General features: G+C 33.9%; 1 long non-coding RNA gene across 1 annotated transcript; it reads left to right on the plus strand.

Moving 5' to 3' along the window:
- The first annotated feature begins 899 nt into the window (after nucleotides 1-899).
- On the plus strand, nucleotides 900-6,890 carry LOC143246269 (uncharacterized). Its single transcript, XR_013025895.1, has 2 exons — nucleotides 900-4,388; nucleotides 6,610-6,890. It is a non-coding gene; the product is annotated as an uncharacterized LOC143246269 (long non-coding RNA).
- Nucleotides 6,891-26,273: the final 19,383 nt, after the last annotated feature.

Consider the following 26,273-nt stretch of genomic DNA (forward strand, 5'->3'; position numbering starts at 1 on the left):
AAGTATAACTTTGACAAAGAATTCGAAAATATAAAGTATATCGATCTAAGAACCGACCGCCTTTGATATAATAATTTTTTTATGTTTATTTTGTATTACTCTTTCTATTTGGCTTGAAGTTCAGTTGCTTCACACCTACTAAAATACATTTCAAAGGTAAGAGTACTTAATTTTCAAAAATATAATTTTTAGTTTTACAGTTGGAGGTACAACACGTAGTATTGATTTAATTTGGTTTGGTTTGAATTTCGCGCAAAACAACTCGAGGGCTATCTGCGCTGACCATCACTAATTTAGCAGTGATAGACTAGAGGAAGGCAAATAGTCAACATACCCACCGCCAATTTTTAGGGTACTCTTTTATCAACGAAGAAAAGGATAACTGAACATCATGATGACCCCCCCCTTCATGGTTGAACGGGAGAACATGTTCTATGACGGGGATTTTCAGCCCGCGACCCTCAGATTGTCAGTCGAGCGTTCTAAGCACCAGACCGTGCCACGACCTATATACTACGTCCACTGGGGGAAATCTAGCCCCAGATCTTAGCGTTGTAAGTCCGTAAATTTACAGCTATCCTATCACTGTTCCAAGTATTAAATAAGATACGTTATAAAAGTGCAACTGATGATGGCATCTTGTCAAGCAGACACAACAACAACACTGGCTTTGTACAGTAAATATATAAATTAGTTTCAGATTGAGTTAACAATATTAACACAATGTAAGTCCTCTAAACTAGGTTTAGGTATTGTTAATATGAAGTTACACATACATTGTTTTCATAAATTGTTTGTTTGTTTTAAAACAAAGCCATATTGGGCTATCTGCTGTGTCCATTGCGAGAATCGAACTTCGGATGTTTAAGTCTCACCAGGGGGCGTTTTTGTAAGTAAAGAACAATTTATTCCATCTGTTTTGTCTCAAACATTTTTTTAGCTCTTGTATACATTATTTACATCCTTTAAGAAAAACCAATCTGAATGGATCATGTAGAACCACCTCGATAAACTGCATCAAAACAGAAATAGAAAGAAGGTCGACATGGGTGTATAATCCTTAGAAAGTGGCGCGTGTTAAAATTAACATAATTCATATTATTTTAATTGTGTACTGGTGGTCCACACGTGAAAATGTCTAACCGAAACCGAAACAAAGTCTGAGAAAACATTCTCAAAGCTGTTGATGTAACATGTTAGAATTATCAAATATGACAATAAAAATTAGAGATTGACTAGAATGCATTAAAAGTTTCTATGTTGAATTACACAGGAGAAGTCTCTGAGAGAAGAAAGAAAGATAACTAACAATCTATTTTGTAATTTCTATAATGGATATTATGAATACCACGCATAATATTGGGAAGACGACGTCCATAATAAAGAAGAAAGGTTTACCTTTCGAAATCTTTTGAGTTATAGGATTTTTGTCATGACGAGTTATATAAAAAACTTAGGTTACGTCAGGATGAAGATATTACAAACAGTAACAGAAGACCACACGTGACACAAAGATGGAGATACGATATCAGATAACTGTGATGTCAAGAAAACAATGTTATAAGCATAAGAAGAAAAAATGTGGACAGCATCAGGAGATGATACGGTAATGACTAAGTAATATCAAAAGGATGATATGGTAAGAGATACGAAATATCATCTCAAACCACATCAGGGGAAGATCTGATAAGCATAAAAAGAAAACTTAGATAATATCAGGAGGAAGATGTGATGGGTGATATTAATTACAGTCATAATCTTTCTGATTACGTAATAAATCGATAATAAACTTTTAAACCTACCTGTATCTTTCTTACAGACAAGTTAAACTTGGTTGGAGATGAAGTTTCGACATCAAAAAAAAGGTCGTTGGAAAATAATTCCATAATTTAAAAAAACAAACTAAATCAGTAAATCTAAATACGATTTTACACGAATGAAATTTAAATATAAATAAACAGGTATAAAGTATTAAAAACTTGACCTCTGCCCTCCTGACCTCTTCCCCTTCTGTGACATAAAAGTTGAAAATACTTTAGCTTTATTATTTGTTTAAACTCTTATTACTAAAAATAAATTCGACGCTTCTTCACAACTAGTGGTGGTCTCACTCTGAAATTGAACTTGAAGACAAGCATTATTTGTTAGAAAGGGAAAAACATGGTATTTTGAATTATTAGAAGTAAATATCTTACCAGCTCGTTAAGGATATTAACCCTTTAGTTCAAATGATATAGCAGTCTAAGAGTGAAATTCAATGCAAGGACATATATTTTAAAAAGTAAATATTTTGAAAATCTGTTAGAAAGAAAGGAAAATAAATATATACAAAGAAATAATAGTGGGAAAATCAACAATAATTTTCTGTGGAATTATTCTACCTTGGTTCTAATTTTGTCTGATTTTGTAAAGATTATTTTTGGGTGTGGTGTTATTTGTTGAATTCTTGAATGGTAGATGTTTGTTTTGATCAACCTGTTTCAGTAGATAAAAGACATAGAAAGGTTGTAATTGGAAATATTTCTATTATAAGAGTCGCATAGTACTAGGATAATTTATAATTGCAGAGATTTCCTGAAAAATAACAAACTTCAGTAATTAAAGTCCACATTAATACCAGCTAAGAGCCCTAATCTTGAGCAACGTAAACCCATTTAACATATGGACTATCATCAGTGAGTAAAATCTTTATTAATCCCAGTTGAGACTTTTAGTTTTAAGCAACATTAACCAAGCTAACATGGTGACCTATATCAGTGAGTAAAATCTTTATCGTTTGAGAATCCTAGTTTGAGCAGTATCAACCCAGCTAACCTTCTGATCAAAATCAGTGAATAAAATCATTTCTATTACCAGTTGAGAACCTTAATTTTGAACAACATCACCCCAGCTAACATGCTGATCCATATCAATGACTAAAAAACCTGAGAACCCTGGCTTTGAGTAGCAACACTCCAACTAAATAACTAAATATGTAAACAAAGCCTGTGGCTACATGACAAAGAAGAAATAAGTATTCAGTCTCATATCATGTAACATGTTAAAAGCCAAGTCCATTCATAAATGGTGGACAATTATCCCTGTATGGGTGCTTGTTTTAACATATTTTTTTTTCAGTTCTACACAGTTATTGACTTTTTTGTTTTGGCATTTGTATTAAAACAAACTGTATTTATATACCACAGCAGTTGAAATAGTTATTAAGCAGTTGAATTAAGATATCTGAAATTCTTTCCTATTAGTCCAGTTTTATACTGCAATTTGCAACAGTTTTACGTACGTGCATTGGATAAATATCATATATAATATTAAAATATATATCGAGCAATGGTCTTATAATAGGCTGCAAGTATGTCAAGTAAGTATCAGAAGTTGCCAAACTAAGTTAAGTTTTGAAACTAAAGCACAAGCGTTCACAATTAAGAAATATTTTTATTCACAAAACAGAGTACAAAACAGATGTCAACAAAAAAATCTAAATGATAACACCATACGACCACATAATCGTAAAAGTAGATTATATTTTGGCTATTAAATTTCCATATATTGCCTTTAGAACTACAATAATGCTTTTTTGTTAGAAAAAACAATAATATCCAGTTTCTATTGACCTGTACCCCAACTACTCATCAATAAGTTCCAAGACTTATAACTCTAGAATTTGGTGTTTGATCACAACAACCAACAGAGGGCAAGTAGAACATTGTGCAGCTTTCCGCTAAAGCGAAAAACGTATGCAAACTTATACCTATTAACATTGGTTATTCGCTTTACCTTACACATTAACAATGGTAACGACACTCATGGTAACTTGTTCTAACGCACATCTCAAAATTACAATAATATATATAGACAGAAAGGAATGAATTATTGTTAAACAGTTCAAGGGGAAATACCAACCTATGAACTTCTACTGGTGAAAGCAGCATGGTTATCTATACTCTATATAACATCAAAGTCGATAAAAAACCATAGACTTGCTTGTTCTCTGCTATGTCGGCAAGTCAAAGAATAAGAGTTACAAGTAACCCTTAGCAGTATTAATCTAGTATTCTGGATGATCTCTTCAGTTTTTTACTCGAGCCAATCACAAACAAGGATACTGATATAATAGCTGATGATTAACTGCGTGCCGGAGTAGTGGTAGTGACTCATGGAGGCTAACCTGGTGGACCTGGGACTATACAAACAATAGAAAAGGAAACCGGTGCATGTCGTGGTTGTGTGCAGATAGTTACGAACTATTCACACTAAAGCAATTCGACATTTACAACAAGTTAGACATCAATAAGAAAAGAAAAATTTTGGCCTCGAATAGCGCAGTTTAATATGGCGGACATTTTTTATTTAATAAATATACATCTGTATATTGTTCATGTACAACAAGGGTTAGTATGGTTTATGAAAAAATACTTCTCTTTGATACCATGAATATCAAAATATAATAATAATAATACAATATATAGAAACTGAACTCAGATTTATTGTTTTAAATTTCACTTTCGTATAATAAAATTGAACTTTTTGCTATGTCAAAGGTCACTTTTCATTTTATCATCTCTAGCTCTTTAGAAAAAAATTAAACACCACTCCACTTAAAGACTTAGATTATGATTTCAAAATGTCAGTTTGAATTTACGATCGAATAATTTTTTATTTATGATACTAAGAAATATTTTATTTAAAAAAATCATAAGTAACAGAATAAAAGTTGGAAATTTAATGGTTGGAAGTTCTAAATAAATCTTTTAAACACAAATAAAAACTTTCGAATGTGAATATTAACCATATTAAGAAGTACATTCTGCGAATTTTATTTGCTGTTTTCGCTTTCAGTTAACATTATTTCTTTATCAATGACTTCATTTCCTAAAACACTCAGTCCTTTTATATGCTCCCCCCAGCGGTACAGTGGTATGTCTGCTGAAATACAATGCTAGAAAACGGGTTTCAATACCCGTGGTGAGCAGAGCACAAATAGCCCATTGCATAGCTTTGCGCTTAGCTACAAACAACACTTCCCCCCGATGGGACAGTGGTAAGTTTTTCGAGTTAAAACGCTAAAATCAGGGCTCGATTCCCCTCGGTGGACACAACAGATAACCCGATGTTGTTTTGTTATAAGAAATACACACTAAACTTTTATATGACTGGTAGACTTGTTCATTGCATAACTCCTATTTTCTGTTGAAAGTAAAGGGGAGTAGCTTATTAGGCGAAAGACCTTATCAGCATTATATACGTCAAATATAGCGTGGTTGACGTATTTTAATATGTTCTTTTTTGATTTCGCTCGTGGGTTCTTAGAAACGTTTGTTTCAAGCACTGACTTTTGCTTACAACTGATCTTCAAGGGTATTAGCTAACTCAAATATGTTCTACTTCCAGTATTTTGAGGAAACATACTGTTTTAATTTATAACACTTGATACCAAAAGTTTAAGTTGTATTCTTAAAAATAGTTGTTCATCATACCTTTTAACTTACTGCTATACGTTTAATAAAATAATGTGAAAAATCGTCATATATGTAATATATGGTTATAACAACCAGACCATAGTTGTAGTTCTGTAATCAATTATAAAAAAACAATAGAAATTTGATACTACAACCTTTATAACTACTTTCAAAGGACTGTGCTTAAACAAGAAACATTTTACTGCTCTCTTTTAGCCCCATCTGGTGGTCAGAGCACAGCTTGTCTATTCTGCAGCTATGTGCTTACTTCTCAACAAACAAACTTCACTTTTCATTAAACCCCAGTGTTTGAAAACTCACATTGAAGTAGTTTTGTCACATGAAGCGAGTTTCTTTTTGCTAGAAGTAACACAGATTCTCACGTGTTTGACTTAAGACCTGCCTCCCGCTAGTACAGCGGTATGTCTGCGGATTTACAACGCTAAAATCAGGGGTTCGATGCCCCTCGGTGGGCTGAGCAGATAGCCCGATGTGGCTTTGTTATAAGAAAACCACACAAACACACACTTAAGACGCCTAAAAACATGTTATGTACATTATCTAAGGTTACTATAAGAATTAATTAATACCAACCATTATAGTTTTTTTCATAACACGCTTTTAGTTCTGAGAAAATTCCAACTTGCGATTTTTTTTCTTAAATAAACAATTTAAAACTCATAAACAGTGTTTTCGAACTTTGTGTAACTCGCTCAGTTACAGTAGCAAAGATTAATCACACGACGAGTTTTAATGTCAATTATTATCTGTATCGTTTATTTGTTATTGAAACGACCCATCATCTATCTAGTTGTATTTCTTTTAGTTTCTTAAATTTCAGGTTTAGGTAAGAGACCATTCAAGCTTATTTCTTGATGTTGCATTAAGTTATTACAACGTTAATAAAGGCAGTTGTTATGGTGCTGCATCATTCACACTCTTAAATATTTGACTTACGTAAATTATTGTTTTATTTAGTTGATCAGTATGTGATACGCGGACATATGATGAGTCTTCTACCTTCTTTAGTAATTTAAAATTAATTCAAGTTATTTATTATCTAGTTTCCTCACTTTCATAGCTGTGACATATGGTTCAAGATGTCTAACATTATCTTGTTCTAGACACCTCAACCCTTTTTTTATTTTGTTAGATGGTGTCTTCTGTCTACAAAGATATTTAAGGTTATTTTAAGCCTAGATGGAAACTGATAGCTGGCCAATGCTGTCAGGGAGCAGAGATCACGAGATGACACCGCCCACTAGACAGATAATGCAAACTGATGTTTGAAAACCAGGACATACAGACACACATTTTTTTCCATTTCTACTGGACGAGTTATTCCTTGATCCAGTTGAAGAGATGATACACTTGTCTACGTAGATACGTACACCTTTTGCTATTGTATTTAAATAAAGATTATTTTCACTGTCATTTAAAGGTATCTAATCTCTTTATTTATCTTACATCTTGATCTAATCTACTGTTATTTGCGGTTTTGTTTGTCTGATACTTGCCTGGAAATCAGTTTTAACTGAAAATACAAGTAACCAGAAATTTTCCAGTTGTTTATTTCTTTCTTTTCTCACTGATTACTGTTTTTTATATTCTTAATTTTCAATGTACCTTTATAGCAACTTTCTCACCTAGCCAGGTTTTTAAACCGCTGTTATTACGACCCGTTTGTGATAATAATAGAGGTTAAGAGTCTTCGCAACTCATCAGAGGGTTCGATTTTCTGTAGTGGATACAGCAAGTAGCCTAGTATGGCTATATGGCTATAAACCAAACAAACAGATAAGACTTGTCAAAAGAGGAATACATATTTAAAAAAAAAGATTATATTTTTTGTTATTGTTTGTTATTAATCACAAAGCTACACAAAGGGCTATCTGCACTATGTCCACCACATGTATCGAATCCCTGGTTCTAGCATTATAAGACTGCAGACAAATCATTGTGCCACTAGGGGTCGGTAAATGGTTGTAGCCGTTCTATTAAAAACAAATTAGTCAAAGAGGGTTATTGTAATTATTATAGTAAACATTCAGTTTTGTTTGACTTCCTAAATCTTAAAACATGGAATATTTTAATTTTAAAAAGTTGTTTCGTAAGATCGTTTGAGTTATAGTTTTTTTTAAATACTAGCGCGATTTTTAAACCTATTAGGACAATATCTTTAAAGCCTGCGTATCAGTTTATCATTGTATTTTAAAACTACGTGAACTTACTGACAGTAAAACATGTTGGTATAATCCTTTCTTTTTTCTCTTTTCCCTGTTCGAGAGACCGCAAACAAAAAGTAATAGAAGTGAGAGTACTGAACGTTATGTTTTCATTGAATCGAATTATACTGCCCACGGTCCTTGGACGATTGACCTTGCGTCAAATCTTGTCAAGTGGTAAAAAACGAAATAATAAATGAAACGTCATTTAAACTTACGATGCGTGATTGCAGTATAAACAAATATCACACAAGTTCTTTGTTGCAAACTTAAGTGAGAAAAAAGGTTAGTGCTAATATTCTTAAGGCATGTGCTCCAAATAGTGAGACCATATAAGGATAACTAAATTTAATATTGTAACCTGGCCTCTCAGAATAAAAGAAAGTGCTGGCAAAGAAATAATTGAAGAGGTGAGTTTGTTTGTTTGTTTTTGAATTTCGCGCAAAGCTACACAAGGGCTATCTGCGCTAGCCGTCCCTAATTTTGCAGTGTAAAACTGGAGAGAAGGCAACTAGTCATCACCACTCACCGCCAACTCTTGGGCTACTCTTTGCTAACGAATAGTGGGATTTACCGTAATATTACAACGCTCTCACGGCTGAAAGGGCGAGAATGTTTGGTGTGGCGGGGATCCAAACTCGCGACTCTCAGATTACGGGTCGAGTGCTTTAACCTCCTGGATATGCCGGGCCTAAAGAGGTGAGATATTTAAAGTTGTGGACTAGTTGGTTTATGGCTGTCCAATCAGAAGAATGAGCTTAACCTACTCGAACCTATAATGAACAAAAAGTTAATGAATTTTTATTGTTGTTTTTTTCTTAAACGATAATTGTATTCTGAATGTCCCATGGTGAAGTTTATTTTTCAGGATGGTCTTGAAATATATTACTTAGTATTCTATCAACATATCTCCAAAAGTCCTTTCCACTTCAAAAACAAATACAGAGTTAAAATATAGGTTTTATGCATTCTTAATGAATGATGAAATGTTATAATTCTGATTTCTTTTTATTATTGTATCATATATGTACATTACCGTCAATGTTCTTGATAAAATACTGTCTAGGAAAGCAGTTTTGTTCAGTAAAACTTTATAAACCGATTCAAATAAAACCGAAAGGATCTGATTTACTACAAACTGGTAACTATAATTTACAATTACATATATGCATGACCAGTAATATATTCCGTGGATTATTTGTTATGCTTCCAAACAGAAAAACGTTATCAAGGTCTTCCTGCTAAGCTAAACGACATCAAATACGTGATTGAATTTAATTTTACCAACCCATTTGTATGTACCTTCAAATAACATACTTAAAACCTTCCGACATTATTTCTATTCGAAACTTTTATATGGTACAAAAGGATAAAGTAAACATAATTCAAGTTCAAGGGTATATGGTGATGCTCTAAGCTGTCATGCTCCCCAGCACCCCGTACTTGCCCTTACTATTTCATACACCACGAGGAGTTGTTGGTGTGTCTCCATTGGCTATACGACCATAGTTTATTCCATATATATCTCCATCTGACAAACTGTGACATCACTTTGACAGAAATATGTCAGAAAGCCAAAATTTAAGAGGGAGAAACAGTGTTCCGAAAGTAAGGATACCATAAACCTATCCCTCTTATTTGTAATTTTACATTTGAAATAAGTCTCCAAGGATAGTAAAAATTACAAATAAGAGGGATAGGTTTATGGTGTCCCTACTTTCGGAAGACAGTTTCTTCCTCTTAATTTTTGGCTTTCTGACATATTTCTGTACCATAAGTGATGATTATATTGTAGTAGTTGTTGTTCTATCTATCTAGTTTTCTTCCGTAATCCTTGGTATTGATGGATTGTCTAGAGTGTTTTTTTTATAAAGAGCCATAGGATTCGGTGCCGTCCAACACCTGTACTGCAGGATTAAAGTCCAGGCCTAACTTACAATAAAAAATATTAAAGAAATTCATAGATAAAGTTAATATTTTATTATTTTTTCTTCCTTCAAGACAGATGAGATGGATAAATCGCATCCCTTTTCAGTTTATAGACAGCATCTGATTTGCGAGCAATCACCCGTGAATAGTGATTCTCTCGGTATTATAGGTTCACTAATATCTCAATGACTTCTTATTCATTGAGATATAAACCAAAATAATTTTTAATCTGCCAACCAGGAGAACTATAACAAGCCATTTGCAGAAGTGGAACTACTGTTCAGTACTTAACCAGTCTGGTAAGACATTCATCAAACCAATAATATTCATTATAAGATGTTGTGTCGTTTCATTCCTGCCTTACTTTCTCATATGCTCCTTTTTTTTCTAACCAGATATTTTAAGATGCTTTTTCCCTCTGATTAAAAAACAAGATATTCCATTTATTACAAAACGCTTTATGTTGAAGACTTTCAGAGTTTCTGTCAATTCCCAAATATTTCAGCAGACCACTACAAATGAAATTTTGTTTGCCACATCAAAAACTATTGATATGCATAAAAAAATCTGCTAATGAGGTTTCTGTCCAGACTCAGAGCTCCAGCAGTAATGTTCTGATACATGTAGGATTACTTATTAGCAATGAGCTCTTTCCCCTTCCTTACATCAAGCATTTGAATGTTTGTTAAGTATACATAGGTATTGTATATCCTGTGGATCGTATAATCAACATCCTGGAAAGCAGACACGCCTTTTTTGTGGATTTGTCATTCCTTCATCTGCTTAAACCTGATTAGTGGATCTCTTACATAGAAATCGGTCAGTCAATCTGCTTTAAAAACGCTGATCTAAAGTATCTTCAGAGTCTTAGGCCATGCTAAGAAGCCATCTGTACTTCTCCTGTCTGGAGTTTGTCTATCAAGTCCTAAGAATTTATAATCTATATTCAGTGAACACAATTATCCTTGCAATATGGTGCTACGCTCTAATCTCTGTCCCAACATCCCGCTTTTGTATTTTCTTCTTTTGGTTTTTCACATGCAAGCAATGTTGGGCGAGATTGTTTCTTTCTTCAAAACAATTGTTGTGTCTGATATTTAAACTTATCCCATTATAAATTGTTTATTTGTTTTTGAATTTCGCACAAAGCTACTCAAGGGCTATCTGTGCTAGCCGTCCCTAATTTAGTAGTGTAAGACTAGAGGAAAGGCAGCTAGTCATCACCACCCACCACCAACTCTTGGACTATTCTTTTACCAACGAATAGTGGGATTGACCGTTACATTATAACGCCCCCACGGCTGAAAGGGCGAGCATGTTTGGTGCGACGAGGATGCGAACCCGTGACCCTCAGATTACGAGCCGCACGCCTTAACATGCTTGGCCATGCCGGGCCCTAATTATAAATAGCTTGCCACAATACCAGCTTGTTATCTATCCTTAAACTCACCTTAAAAAGTCTTATATTCCCTATTATAAGGCCCGACATGGCCAGTTGGATAAGGCACTCAACTCGTAATCCGAGGGTCGCGGGTTCGAATCCCCGTAATACCAAAATTGCTCGCCATTTCAGCCGAGAGGGCGTTATAATGTAACAGTCAATCCCACTATTCGTTGGTAAAAGAGTAGCCCAAAAATTGGCGGTGGGTGGTGATGACTAGTTACCTTTCCTCTAATCTTACATTGCTAAATTAGGGACGGTTAGCGCAGATAGCCCTCGAGTAGCTTTGCGCGGAATTAAAAAAAAACTATAACCAAACCTTATTATAAATTCCAACTTAGTTTTTCATGCACATATTTTAAGCTATTTCTTCATCATTCCTATTTTTACAGATTTCTGAAAACCACGTGATTCAGTTCATTTGCCCATCACTTTCAGTGATGCTAAGATTACACGTAATGTCTTGTTTTGAATTACGTGGCGGCTAAACAGTATTATCGGTACAACACACACAAACATGCTTAGTTCACTGTTGAGTAGAATTATTTTTTGATAATCCGCTTCCTGTTTTCTTTTTGTTATTTTTTCCTCTTTGTGTGAAATTGGCTCGTTTTCCTAATCATATCTGCGAACAACTCTTTTTGAGTTCCTGGCCGTATTGGGAACCAGAAGATTGTTACAGCTGCAGTGTCAACTGATTCATTCTCACTTGCTATAATTTAACTTCTGCCCATTCCTTGTATTGATTTGTAACCTGATGTCGAGGTCTTTATGCCACTTGACAACAGCTTAAGAATTAACAGCAGACTAATAAACCTTTCAACAAAACTTGTTGAATATTAGTACCTCACCACCATTAGTTACTTGTAGATGACGAACCAACGTGTGAACATTCTCACAATGAGTTGATCATCGTTTAAATGTTCGGCATCAGGTACATATATATAACTTTTTAAGCCATAAACAAAACACATTAAAATTAAACAAAATACTCTGCATATTTTTAAAAGGATCGTAAGGTACAAGCTACATTGTGGGATTATAAAATGTATCCTAGATTTTAGGGGTGACTGAGGAAGTAGAACCCACATTGCGGTGGGGATACACCGTCTATCAGTCTTAACCTCCAATTCATTAGTCTCACATAAGAAATAGACACAATTAGTATAGAAATTAGGAAAGCGAAGTGTGGGTGATCAAGCCCACAACGTCCCACATCTATATCACACTTCACTCCTGCAGACAGTTGTGGGAAGGTGACTGTTCTCCCAAGTTAAAATAAAATAAGAAAAATAAGGTACTTCCATTTGGGGTAAGTAAGATAAAACTTATCTCTTGAAGTTAGCATTCCTGCCCCCAATATGGTAGAGGGTCACGTTGAATATTGTCTTTGCAAATAGCGTAACTGTACAACTTGACAATGTTTTTACCTTTTATGCGTCAATGGAATTTTATAATGTAGTTTAAATGTTTATCAACTGTTCTTACTATATATTATATTTTGGTGGCCATACTTTTGTGCTTCTACTGTTATCGCGTTTTAAATTTATACATTTGTCGTGTTTGTCTTTAGCAAAAAGCTACACAATTAGCTATTTGTGCTATGCACACCTCAGTTATTGAAACTCTATTTTTAAAGTTATAAACCCTCAGACTTACTGCTGAACCATCAAGGTGCATGTGTTAAGTGTTACAGTTTTAACATTTAAACGTTTTAGACAGTGTCATTTATTTTGTTTGGTTCAAATGGCTTTTGTAGCCTTGCGTTAAAAATTAGTTTACTGATAAAAATAGTAAAAAATACCAACGAACATTCGTATGAAAAAAAACAAAAAACATCAAACTTCCCCATTCACCATCCATAAAAGTTTCTACTGACTATTTCTTGGTTTGATAAGAGTTTCGGCATCTCGAAATCTCACAGTTGTTTTAATTAATGTAAAATTAATGTCTTATGCCGAAATATCCAATATGTGAAAATTTAGTTTAATGATTAATCTGCTATGTGTATTAAACATTTAGTTTCTGGTTGTGTGTGTTTTTTTTAAATAACAAATTTTCAGTCTTTAAAAAAATATTAATTATTCTCGTTTAATAAAGTTAATGATGGTGATGGCTAGCTGCCTTCCCTCTTAGTCTTACACTACTATATTAGAGAAGGTTAGAGCAGACAGCCCTCGTGCAGTTTTGCGCGGAATTAAAAAACGAACAAACAAACAATAACAAAGTCAGAGGGCGATATACTTTACAAATTATATAACTGTTGAGTTTATCGAAATGTCAATCAGTAGCCTAGTCTATCAAACGTCAATCAGAAACATAAGGAATCCGAGTTGTTTTGCGTGTATGTGAAGGAAAGTGAATTGTCAGATTACAGGAAAAAAGTAACAATATGTTTTAGTTTATCACATGACTTCGAACATAAAAATGTGAAAAATTCATGGATTGTAGTTCTTTGATATATCTGCTTATTACCGGTCTGTTCATAGTTTCCTTTACTGTTCCCTTCAGATATGAGCATATCTTAGCGACATGTGCTTAATAAACGAAACCAACAAACCATCATTTAACACGCGGGAAATGCAGGAGTCACGTGCCAAGCGGAACTATCAAAGTGCTTTGAAATTCAATTCAAATTCGAGCCATTAAAGGCTAACCACCAGCACACTAATAAGTGGGTGTATTAAATGGTTAAACAGGAAATATTTGAACATCGTAAACAGATTATTAGTAAACAAAACATATATATCCATAGTATGGTCATATCTCAACATTAAATGAATTCTTTATGGTGGCTCAGCGGTAAACCTAAGGGTTTATAATGCTAAAACTCGTTTCTTCACATTCCAAACAGGGTTTCAGATATTTACATTAATTTAAAATACCATTGTTTAAATTTTAAATATATTTTATTACAGACGTCGTCACCTTTTCCTGACCATGTATATATAAAGGAATTGAAAGCATCCTACCAAGAATAGCTTAATTATCCTAGAATAATATCATGAGTAGATGTTTAGACGTTTTAAGTCACAAAAGGCCAGACATTTGGTAGTATTCATTCGATATGTTACTCAGCTGACAAATTTTCTCTCTTAGGGTCAACATGTAGGAATTTTCACATTTGAACGCAAGTGATCAATGTTGTTATTTCTTACGCTACTTGGGCCCGGCATGGCCAAGCGCGTAAGGCGTGCGACTCGTAATCCGAGGGTTGCGGGTTCGCGCCTGCGTCGCGCTAAACATGCTCGCCCTCCCAGCCGTGGGGGTGTATAATGTGACGGTCAATCCCACTATTCGTTGGTAAAAGAGTAGCCCAAGAGTTGGCGGTGGGTGGTGATGACTAGCTGCCTTCCCTCTAGTCTTACACTGCTAAATTAGGGACGGCTAGCGTAGATAGCTCTCGGGTAGCTTTGAACGAAATTCGAACCAAACATTCAAATAAACTAACTTGGAATCAACGGCACAGGCAAATATTTTAATAGTATGCCTAAAAGCAAAGATCATGTTTAAATAAATTATATTAAACATTCATATACACGGAGCATCCCGCTAGTACAGCGGTATGTCTCCGGATTTACAACGCTAAAATCAGGGGTTCGATTCCACTCAGTGGGCTGAGCAGATAACCTTTGTGGCTTTGCTAAAAGAAAACATATACATGGAAATTAACTGGTCTAGCTATTTAATACGCCCACAGTACGCCTTCAGAAACTTACAGTTTTGACTTACACTAATAAAAATGTTAAATTGCACTTATGGCCTCTCTTTTTTTTGTCTTCATTAAAATATCATTTGAAATCAGCAACCAAAACCTTGAATTTATCAACGTGTTTATTTAATAATCACGAATGAAAACAAAAATAGGAAAAAATTTTAATCGATAGTAATGAAAAATTTATAAATGAGTGTATAAGCCACTAAACGTATATCTGAGATAATTTTGTTCTATTACATGCCAGTCATGGTTTGGCCTGCAGATGAGTTTCCTGTGTTCCCCTAGGTAACAAAACATAAATGACTGGCTTATTTATTTGTAAAGCAATTAAAGGATTCCTGCTAATAGTATTATGCTTCTGTGTGGGTTTTGTTCCAGTCGACAATTTCTAATAAATGTTTATTCTCACATGTACGTTTGATGCACATATGTAATTACGTCCAGAGCAATTCAGGCGCTCACAAAACTTGACTTTACAGGAATTATATTACACCATCCATCTGGAACGCTGGGTTTTCTTTCATTCGCCTGTCTGCGTATGCAAGTTGAAACTTTCTCATTACGACAGACTGTTTCAACTTGTGTATCCGGCATTTTTCTTAGGGAACGTTGCTTACTTCTCTCTGATTTTAACGGTTACATTTAGAAGGTCGAGACCCCTATAACATAATAAATATCAAAATAACTATACAAAAATTTGTATTTGCAATTTCTCTTAATCTAATCAATCTTTAACTGAACAGAATAAGGGGCCTGGGTTTTTATTGCAATACATTATTGCCAAGTAAAAAATTAAAATGACAGGAGTGTAGATAAAAGAAAAAATAAATAACATTTTTTATTGCACTAATACTCTGTTTCTGTGTTCCCAATAAATATTTTTCAGTCTTGTCTAGTTTTACAGCTGAATGCACATTGTTAAGAGAGAAGGAAACTGTAATATCCATGAATAACGAAGTTGATATATTTACCTTCGTAAATAACATGAATTTGACCTTTTGGGTTGGTTTTTTTTTTTTTTTTTTGGAAAGGGCAAACAACCAAATTTGTCACACAAGTTTTCTGCAATACCCAGCGTTTCAGCACAAACAGGTATGTAAACGTTCATTAACATCATCAGAAGACAGCTAGTCTCGGTCAGTGAAACTAGAATAACACTATGTAACACAAATTTTGTTCCTGGATAGTATGTGTTTTTTCTTAATTGTTCATGTTGTAAAAGTACAGAAAATGGCCATTATTCCCTTGAAACTTTGCTTTTGTGACCTGGATAATGAAATTTAAAAATTAACCTATTTTCTATGTAAAAAGCGGGCAAAATTGCACATTTTCATTTACATAAGGTTTGAATAAAACAACATATGAAACAAGATGTACATGTATTTATACTAATGTTATACAAAAATGTTTAGAAGTGAGTAGTTTTTCGAAATTTGCGACTGTAATGTAAATCACTTTCACGTATCAGCCCCCAAATATAGTCTCCCATCATGTTTTCTTTATATGTTCCCAGGCCACAAAAGCAAAGTTTGAAGAGAAAAATAGGTCTTTTCCATTTACTTTAGGCATGAGCAATTGGGAAACAACACTTTCTGCCCAGGAACAAGAAAAAGTAAAAATTTTGTTACATAGTGTAATAGAATGGCTTATGTATTTGGATGGTTGATATGAAGGCGTTGACAAGTATGAATTAATCATTATGCGTTCAATTTAGCAGCCTTACATTTTTTAAAAATAAATCTGAAAAATACATATGTGTATTTGTTATACTTTATTAGTAATAGTGCTCAGAAAGCTATAAAGGGATATTAGACAGAAATCTCTGAAGAGAGTGTTACTTTTATAGGAAAAGGGAAACTAATGGCGTAACCATAGTGGGGTAAAAATTTTGTAATCTGCACTAAATGTTATCTATTTTCAAGAAATATGACATTGTTTTTGTACCTTTTAAGCATGATTTATACATACATACTTGCGATTTGAGAGGTGTAATCATGATGTGTAAATTATAATTCAGTACATTTGTTTAATGTGGATATTTCAAATACTAATCGTAACTTTCTAGTATATATTTTATAGAGATCGCCATTATCCTAAAAAAATTAAAAATGGGCCTAAAGTTTATGATAAAAATCATGAGCATTGATTTATTTCTTTTCAAAGACATTTCAAATCAAATGTCTGAAATGGTTCCAATATGATATCTGAAATGGGCAAAGTAAGAGGAATGTGGTACAGTTTATTTAACACAAATGTTAAGCCTATCGGTTTTGAAGTTGTTCTCGTAAGCAACATTTTAAAATAAATATTACAGTACAGTTGTTAGTTAATGTCATACTAAATGTAAATTTCTAAAGGATATGTATATATACGTATCATTCTTTTTTTACTTTTAAAATTATTAATATTACTTTCCTGCTAGAAGATATACGTTTTGCTTTTTTTTTCCTCTGTGGCTAAGCGGTCAGTGTGAGGGCTTATAAACCTAAAAAACTGGGTTTCCATTCCCGTGATGGTCATGACACGGATAACTTACAGTATAGCTTCGTACTTAATAACAAATAAACAAATTTTTTGGTTTCTCCTTTTCGCATATTAGATTTATTTATTTAAAAAAATATTACCTATTGAAAACATACAGTATTATCTATAGTTCATAAAAGTTAGGCCTTTATATAGTTCAAACATTTCATGCAGAATGTAGAAATAAGAAAACAATATAAATATGAGACTCTTTATCAGTGATGTGTTCAATAAGTCAGTTATTCAGTTCTGTGATTAAGTTTAGCAAACTAAGCAATGAGTTAATTAACGTGTTTATAATCGATTGATTGGAAAGAGAAAACTTAACATTAACAAGCAAGTTTATTTGTGAATTAGGTATGCATTAGTTTCAAAATTTTCGTTCAAACGTTATTTGTGAAGTTAGGCCTGCAAGTGAAAGCACTCTGTATCAAACGTCAAAAAACAAATAAATTACTTCATCATCGCTACATAAACTGGGCCTAGTTTTTTACCAAGTCATCCAAGGCCCGGCAGGGCCAGATGGTTAAAAACCTCGACTTGTAATCTGAGGGTCAAGGGTTCGAATCCCCGTCACACCAAACATGCTCGCCTTTGATGGTGTTATAACGTAACGGTTAATCTCACTATTCGTTGGTAAAAGAGTAGCTCGAGAGTTGGCAGTGAATAGTGGTAACTAGCTGCATTCCCTCTAGTCTTACATTGCTAAATTAGGGTCAACAAATGCAAATTGCCCACGTGTAACATTGCACAAAATTTAAAACAGACAAACCGTTTAATCCAAAAGAACACTCCCAGTGATATAACATATTATTAAATTATCACTGTGCATCCGTGAAGTTATATATCGATCACTTATGCCGCCCCTGTCGCACCTTCTTAATCGAGCCTATGTATAAAACTGGAGCAGAGAAGCGGAAATTAGCTAAAGAACGCGGAAAGAAACACAAAGTATTTCAAAGATACCAAGAACGAGTGATTACCTCATGAGCTTAAGATGGTTTGGTGAAACAACTTCATCAGTACCAACAGAAATAGTGACAATTTTACCTCCATCTATTATTGAAGAAATTATTTGTGACACAATTGAGCAAGTTAAGGAAGAAAACGTACTTCACGTAGATTATAAAAAAAAAGTGAATCCAAAATTCACGGCTTTGACTACGATATTGGCTTATGGTCAAGATACTCAACGCAGGAAAGGATAGCCTTTGGGGCTTAAAAAGGACCTATCGAATTACAAAACTGTAATGAGCACTTATTTGAAAGTTCATCTATATTTCGAGAACAGATCAAAGAAAGACCATGTTAGAAAGATGTTTAACAAATTTGTTCCAATGACAAACTCTGAGCAACGAGATAGCTAATCGCTCCTAGCTCTGCTCATGCAAATGAACGGCTGACTGAACATAAGAAATCAAAATCTCATTTTGCATCAGTATTGACTTTGGTAAAACGTGAAAAGGGAAGTGGATGCATTGACCAGGATTTGGCAAAACAAGAAGCAGGATTGAGTAGATATTGTTGTTAGTACTACCACGTTCATTGTTGAAGATGGTTTGGCTTTTCAAAGTACAGATGAAGTGATTGAATCACCAACAAAAGTAAAGTATCTTAGCATTAGGGAACTGCTAGAAGGATATGGCACATCAAACTGCATGCAAATGAAGGAAGTAGTCGCACAAACTTCCTCTAAATTACAACTTGTGAAGAGCTAAGTGGGATAATGGGTGAACACACATTAGAAACAGATAACTGCACGGATAAAGAAGTCAAAGTATTATTCTATGTCATTTGATGAGGCTCACGTTGATTAGTTGACTTTGGTAAGGGAAATATTTCTGACATTCATGTAAAATCATGGTCATTACTAGTGTTGATATGCCTAATGCATTGCTTGAGTTTTTGGATTGTCACAACATTGATATCAGTGACTGTCGTATCATAACGCTGCAAATATAAGTAGCAAGTACCGAGGAATGCGAGTTTTCATAATTGCGCAAAATAGCTTGTCAGTTTTTGTACAATGTTTTGAACATTTCCTTAATTTAGTATGGAATGCGGCGGACATACTTGCTCTGCAGTTTTATGCTTCTTTGATTTCGTACAACAATTTTAAGTCTTTTTTTCAGAACATCTTCTGCACGTTATGCGATGCTGACAAAAAAGTTGTTACAGACAGACACATAACCTATGTACCTAAAAGGTTGAGTGAAACTTGTTGGTCTTACCGAGTTCGTGCAACAAAAGTCATTGTACACGGATGTGGTTCAAAATGGAACTGGCAGTCTTAATGAGAAGACGTGCAAACTAAAAATCGCAATGGACGCTTCGCTACAAAATGATATTTTGGAAAGGTGGTTCAGTGCAATAAACCACACACTACAGGATGAGATAATTCTGCAGTAATGGAACTGAAATTTCATACTGGTAAATTCAAAGACAGATAATTTCGATGAATATGAAGATGCAGGGAAAAAATGAAAGTGTCTGGAAGAGCAGATTATGTTAAGATTTGTCTTCGCCTGAGAAATGAGCGCCTCAATTCACTGGATTATTGCATAGCACAGAAAATCCAGCTGACATCAAGAGAAAAGCTCCAAACAGAAAGTTCTATTCCAGTTGTCGATAATTTGTTCTATCCTTCACAGATGGAACATCTGCCTATGATATTGTCTGTTTGGCTTCCTTAGTCACCTGAATGCTTTTGATTTCTGCTCTGCTGCAGAAAATCTTGTCAGCATACACAATGAATTGGTATAGTATGATGCCACTGTGGAGCTTTACAAACAAGACTACATGACAATACATGAAAAGAACTGTTCTTCAATAAAGTTCTTGCTTATAAAGATTTCAAAGCAATATTTCCAAATGTTGAAATTGCTCTGAAAAAGCACTTAGTGCTCATGGTGTCTAATTACAGTTGCGAAAGGGATTTTTCCAAGAGGAAGACTAAAAAGAACAGATTAAGATTAGCAATGAATCAAGATAGTCTCTTAAGGCTTACGTTACTGAGTATCGTGTATGATTTGGTACAAGAACTAGATTTTAAAGAGGTAATTAAAATATTTATCTGTCAGAAAGCAAGTAAACCTACTTTATTGTAGGGTGTAGCTTAATTATGTGGTTTGTGTATATTGTAAAGTATGAACATCACATTATATTCTCTTAAATTCTTTTGTTGAGTATACTGTATGAATAATTTGCTGCATTACGTTATTTCCATTAAACTTTTGTGACGTACTAGATATTTGTTATTCATGGTAGTGCATACAGGTAGGTAGAGAAAAACAATTAAAAATCGGTAGACACATTAAATTTTATGCAAATCAATAATTTGACGGTAAAATTTGCAATACAGGTGCCTTTACAACTGTAAATCTGGCATTGGATTTTCACATGTACCGTATTTCCGAAACGGTGATAGATTGCCGTGTAAAGCTAATAGAGGACTATTTCTAATTTTAAAGTAATAGACTAGAGGGAAGGCGGATTATCAACACCACCATCAACTCGTAAGATCGACAGTTACATTATAATGTTCTCATGGCTGAAAGAGCAAACATGTTTGGTGGTGGGACTCGAACCCGAAACCCGCAGATTCTTAATGAAGTTGAATGTTGAGAACAGTTTCCAAAGGAATTACATTAGTTAATATATATATACATTTATGTACTTATTATTTATAGGTCTGTACTGTGTGACAGATTAACCGTTATACGTTTATTTTAATACCTATGTTTGTTTCAGTAGTTTTTTTCTTTGTATATTCTTGACGTATATTCTTGACTATGTATTGCGCACGTCCCGCCTGTTCTCAAAATTGTAGAAGATTCTTGAGAGCAAGAATCAACAATATTTGTTTTACGAAAACACGCTAGAATATCGTTGAAACTTCAAGAAATTCGCGTGATTCGTATAATAGCAGCTACTCAAAATCAGAAGATTATTATTGGACAGCTATAGTCAGTATGCTATAGGCCTCGAAAGTTATAATTGTGATTAAAACTTATTAATCGGAAAACTACGGAATTGCACCAGGAACGTTTATAGATTTCGAACATTACAAACCGTTCAACTTCAGCGAATTACTTCGGACGTTATTATTTCTACGAGGACATTAAATATCTTCCTCAGTAAGATTGTTGCTGTTGTTGTTTTGAATTAAGCACAAAGCTACACAATGGGCTATCTGTGCTCTGCCCACCACGGGTATTGAAACCCGGTTTTTAACGTTGTAAGTCCGCAGACATACCGCTGAGCCACTGAGGGGCTCCTCGGTAAGAAGTGAACTTTATCCAGTGTGAGGCCAACCAAACTAACAAGCTTATGCGAAGTGTGGCAATATCAACTGAGAATTATTTTGCTTGTCGTGGACTTGGATCGTGGATAAAATATTCAGTTCTAGACCGGATACAGGAGTCTGTACTGTTTGTAAGTTTATAAACACTTGTTTATAAATAATCATTTGTAATAAATATTAGTTATAACCGTTATTATAAATCATATTGTTTTTGTTTGTATATTAAAATATATTCATGTTTAAAAAAAAAAGAAAATTGTGTGTATCAATCTTGTTGGCAAATATAATACATTTGATACATATTGACATTTTATAAACTTCTAAATTCAAATTCAAATTTCCGGTTATTTAAAATAGTAACACGTTAACATAAGTGACATAATAAAGCGGAAGTGAATGAGACCCAAACATACGCGTGTCATTTAGCAGATCCGAATATCCGCGTTTCGAGTCCGTGATATGCCATTGAATACTGTCTACACTTTTCGTGCATTACAAAGTATGTTATAATAAATTGAATTTTTAGCCGTATTATTAAGACGAAGCTTTGTAGCCTAGACTTCGTGAAAAATAAATACATCTAATGCATACATTATGCAGGTTTCATGTTTCTGTTCAGTTATTATGGCTAAAAATTAAATTAATAAAACAGTGGAAAATTTAAATTTATTTATAGCAATTAACAAATGTGTATATATAAAAGAATAATGGATTGCAGTAGGCCTAATCAAAGTTAATATTTGATTTTTGGTATTCAACAGAATAAATCTCAATGCAAGAAACATTGGAACCAACTTACTATAAGCCACTTTTTGAAGTTGGGCCTACAACCTCAAAGTAAACTGAGGATAATATGAAATCTGCAGAACTGTCTAAACCAGAAGTAGATAGTAAAATGTCGATAATCCAGAACATTGTATTAGTGGAAATTTGCATTTTATTGATAGGCCTAGCATAGAAAGTAAAGATGAAATAGAACTGGAAACAGCAAACGTAAATCTAGTATTGTTGTTTTGAATTAAACACAAAGCTATCTGTGCTCTGCCCACCACGGGTACCAAAACCTGGTTTTTAGCGTTGTAAGTCTGCAGACATACCGCTGAGCCACAGGGGAGCGTAAATCTAGTGCTTCTTAAAATAAGAACATGACACATCAATCTAAATTCTTACATTTTTCAAAAATACAATATGGGACAAGAACAAAAACTACATCAAAAAGACGGTTAAAAGGTGATTGGTTTTCTGCTTGTGGATGTCTTCTTTATAGTGAGTCTGAAAATAATAATATGTCACACATGCATCAAAGCATATAAAACTGTCGACAAAGGTGATGGATCCTGCATTTATGCCCTCTGGAAACAAGTAATGTCGAAAAATAAAGGTATTAATAAACATGCCACACCTGCTTGTAACAAACACGCAATAAAACATATAACGCATAAAATTTCGTAGAAATGGCATCAAATCTTAGTAGAATAGAATGTAAATCAAATCGTAAAATGCCACTTAAAATCTTGTCTAATATTCGTTTTTTAGCTTGATAAGGTTTGCCTATTAGAGGCCATGGTGTGGAAGGAGTCTCTGAAAATGGTTCAAACCTTATATAATTTCTTTACTTAAAATCAGATTAAGGCCTCGGTTAAAAAATGTACTGAGAAAGACATAAGTGGCATGATGCAAAATGAGATGACGCAAATCCTGTTTCTAAATATTCTGTGACATACTGCTTTATCTATTCTCATTTGTTTAGCATTTTAATTGATGAAATAACAGATATTACAAACATAAACGGGCCTGGCATGGCCTAGCGCGTTAAGGCGTGCGCTTCGTAATCTGAGGGTCGGGGGTTCGCGCCCGAGTCGCGCCAAACATGCTCGCCCTCCCAGCCATGGGGGCGTTATAATGTTACGGTCAATCCCACTATTCGTTGGTAAAAGAGTAGCCCAAGAGTTGGCGGTGGGTGGTGATGACTAGCTGCCTTCCCTCTAGTCTTACACTGCTAAATTAGGGACGGCTAGCACAGATAGCCCTCGAGTAGCTTTGTGCGAAGTTCCAAAACAAACAAACATAAACAACTTGCATTATGTTTCAGATGGATAGACAGTGAAATTAATCCTCACAAAGACTTTATAGGATTCCATGTATTAGATAAAACTGATGCTGCATTAATAGCAGATGTCATTGAAGAAATTGAAGCCTACCAGATGAATTTATCTTTGAATCATTGTAGAAGCCAATGTTACGATGGTCGTTGTACCACAGCTGGTTAAAAGAATGGGGTTGTTGTCAATATAAAGAAAATTGATCCAAAATGTCTATATAATCATTACTATGGACTCTCTTAATTTAGCATGCTCGGATACTCTAAATAACATAACGTTATGAAAGATTCTATGGATACCACACATGAAATAACAAAAAGTGGTTAAAAATCTTCAAAACGAGATGTTAGAGAAACTTAATATTTAAGTCTACAAGTGAGGAATTTGAGGACAAACGAGCTGGAATCTATTTACTTTGTCCATGCAGATGGATTGTGCAAGCCCAGCCATTTCAGAGTACTTTAGATAATTATGACACCCTTAATGAATTATGGGACTGGTCTCTGTCTCAGCCATTAGATAGTGATATGAAGACAAGAATAAGAGGAGTTCAATCTCAAATGACCCAGCTTGACTTAATTATTTGGTAGTGGGCGAACGTTTGTTACGTTATGCAGATAATTTAAGTATCAATTTACTAAAAAACAAAAAAAAGACTCGTGTTGCTGAGGGTCATCCTCTAACAAAAAGGACTGTGAAAATACTGCAAAGCCTGTGGAATCACAAACAGGTTTTGTTTGTTTGAGAAAGGAAAAGTAAAACATGAATACCCAAATTCACCAAGGGATTATTAATGACGGATTGATTTTGAGGCTCCAGGACAAATAATAATGACAATCTGTAACAAGTTTGAACAAACACATTTTAGAAAATATGTACATTGTAAAGAGCTGCTTTAATAAGACTCTACAGGTATCATAATTCTGCAAATCAGATTTCAGAAAGTCTGGATTAGATATCCGTCTTGAGATTATTTCTGTGAATTTTTCCGAAGAAAAAAATGTAAAATGCGAGAAATGTTTAGTTATATTAAAAACCTTTGAGAATCTGAAAAATACTCGATTCATTCTATAGCAAAATTGGCTAATATAGTTTTCAAACGGCCAGCAACTAGAGAAATTTCTTTCAGAACTTTGAAGAAAATAAAAAATTACTTGAAAACTATCATGTCTTGTTTTAACCACGTAATGATATTAAAAATATATAAGCCGATTTCTTGTCTCTTATTGAAAGAATCAATGAATTTATATCACTCTCGCCACATCATTTGGAAAATTTACAGATTTCAGCCTAATAATGTCATCAGGTTTGAAGTAAAACAGGACTACTATTACCGAATGATTTCAAGAGATATTGACTTCAATGCTATACCAAATTTACTCGATTCAGTTGATACACTTTTAGATGTAGCTTGTGTCTAATATAAGTCATCTATTTATCTGTATTTTCGCAAATTAATATCTGGATATATGTCGCATACAACGAAGCCATCATAATAATACTTTTGGTAAAACCACTTTTGACCATAAATTTAAAATTCTCTTCTAATCACTACCGGTACTTTATATATATATATTGTTATGTATTATAACTTATTTCCGACGAGTCTCCGATTTATTATATTACATATGTTACGTATCCAGAAATTTTAATTTTAAGTTAACACTTATTTGAATTTCGATATGTATCAATTTTTTTATATTTGCCAACAACATTGATACATATACTTTTCAATACATAAACATAAAAGCAATACAATTTATAATAATAACGGTTATTACTAATATTTATGGCAAACAATAATTTATTTACAACAGTTTTACAAACTTACAGACAATGAGTCTTATATCCGATCTAGAACTGAATATTTTATAGACGACCCAGGTCCGCGATGAGCAAAATAATTTTGAGTTGACATTGTTACACCTCACTTAAGCTAGTTAGCTTGGCTGGCCTTACACTGCTTATAAGTTGACTTTCTACCGACAAAGATGTTTAATATCTTGTAGAAATACTAACTTCCAAAATTATTCACTGAAGTTGAACGGTGTGTAATGCTCCAATTCTGTAAACGTTCCTGGTCAAATTCTCTAGTTTTCCGATTAATAAGCGTTAATCACACTTCCTAGGCTTATAGCAGACTGACTGTAGTTGACTAATAATAATAATAACTATATCTTGGCGCGTCGGTTTTATTTACCAATCACGTGAAATTCTCGAACTTTCAACAGTGTTCGAAAACACGCTAACGTTTTCGTAAAACAAATATTGACGATTTCTATACTCGAGAATCTTCTACAAATTTAGAGAATAGGTAAGCTTGCGCAATACACATTCAACAATATACGTCAGATGCATCAAAATGAAACACATATAGGCATTAAATTAACGTATAACAGTAATTCCGTTACAATGTGTGTAGTATTTCATATCCAGATATTTTGTTGGAAGTATTTGATATCCTTTCTATTTAAAAATAATTTGAATTTCAAGATAATAGAAAACATCTCCTATCATAATACATTCCTTTAAGAGCAATTTGATCTTACTGAAGGCTTGGGGAACTCACTCCCCAT

Source organism: Tachypleus tridentatus, chromosome 3, assembly GCF_004210375.1.
Source record: "Tachypleus tridentatus isolate NWPU-2018 chromosome 3, ASM421037v1, whole genome shotgun sequence".
NCBI lineage: Eukaryota > Metazoa > Arthropoda > Merostomata > Xiphosura > Limulidae > Tachypleus > Tachypleus tridentatus.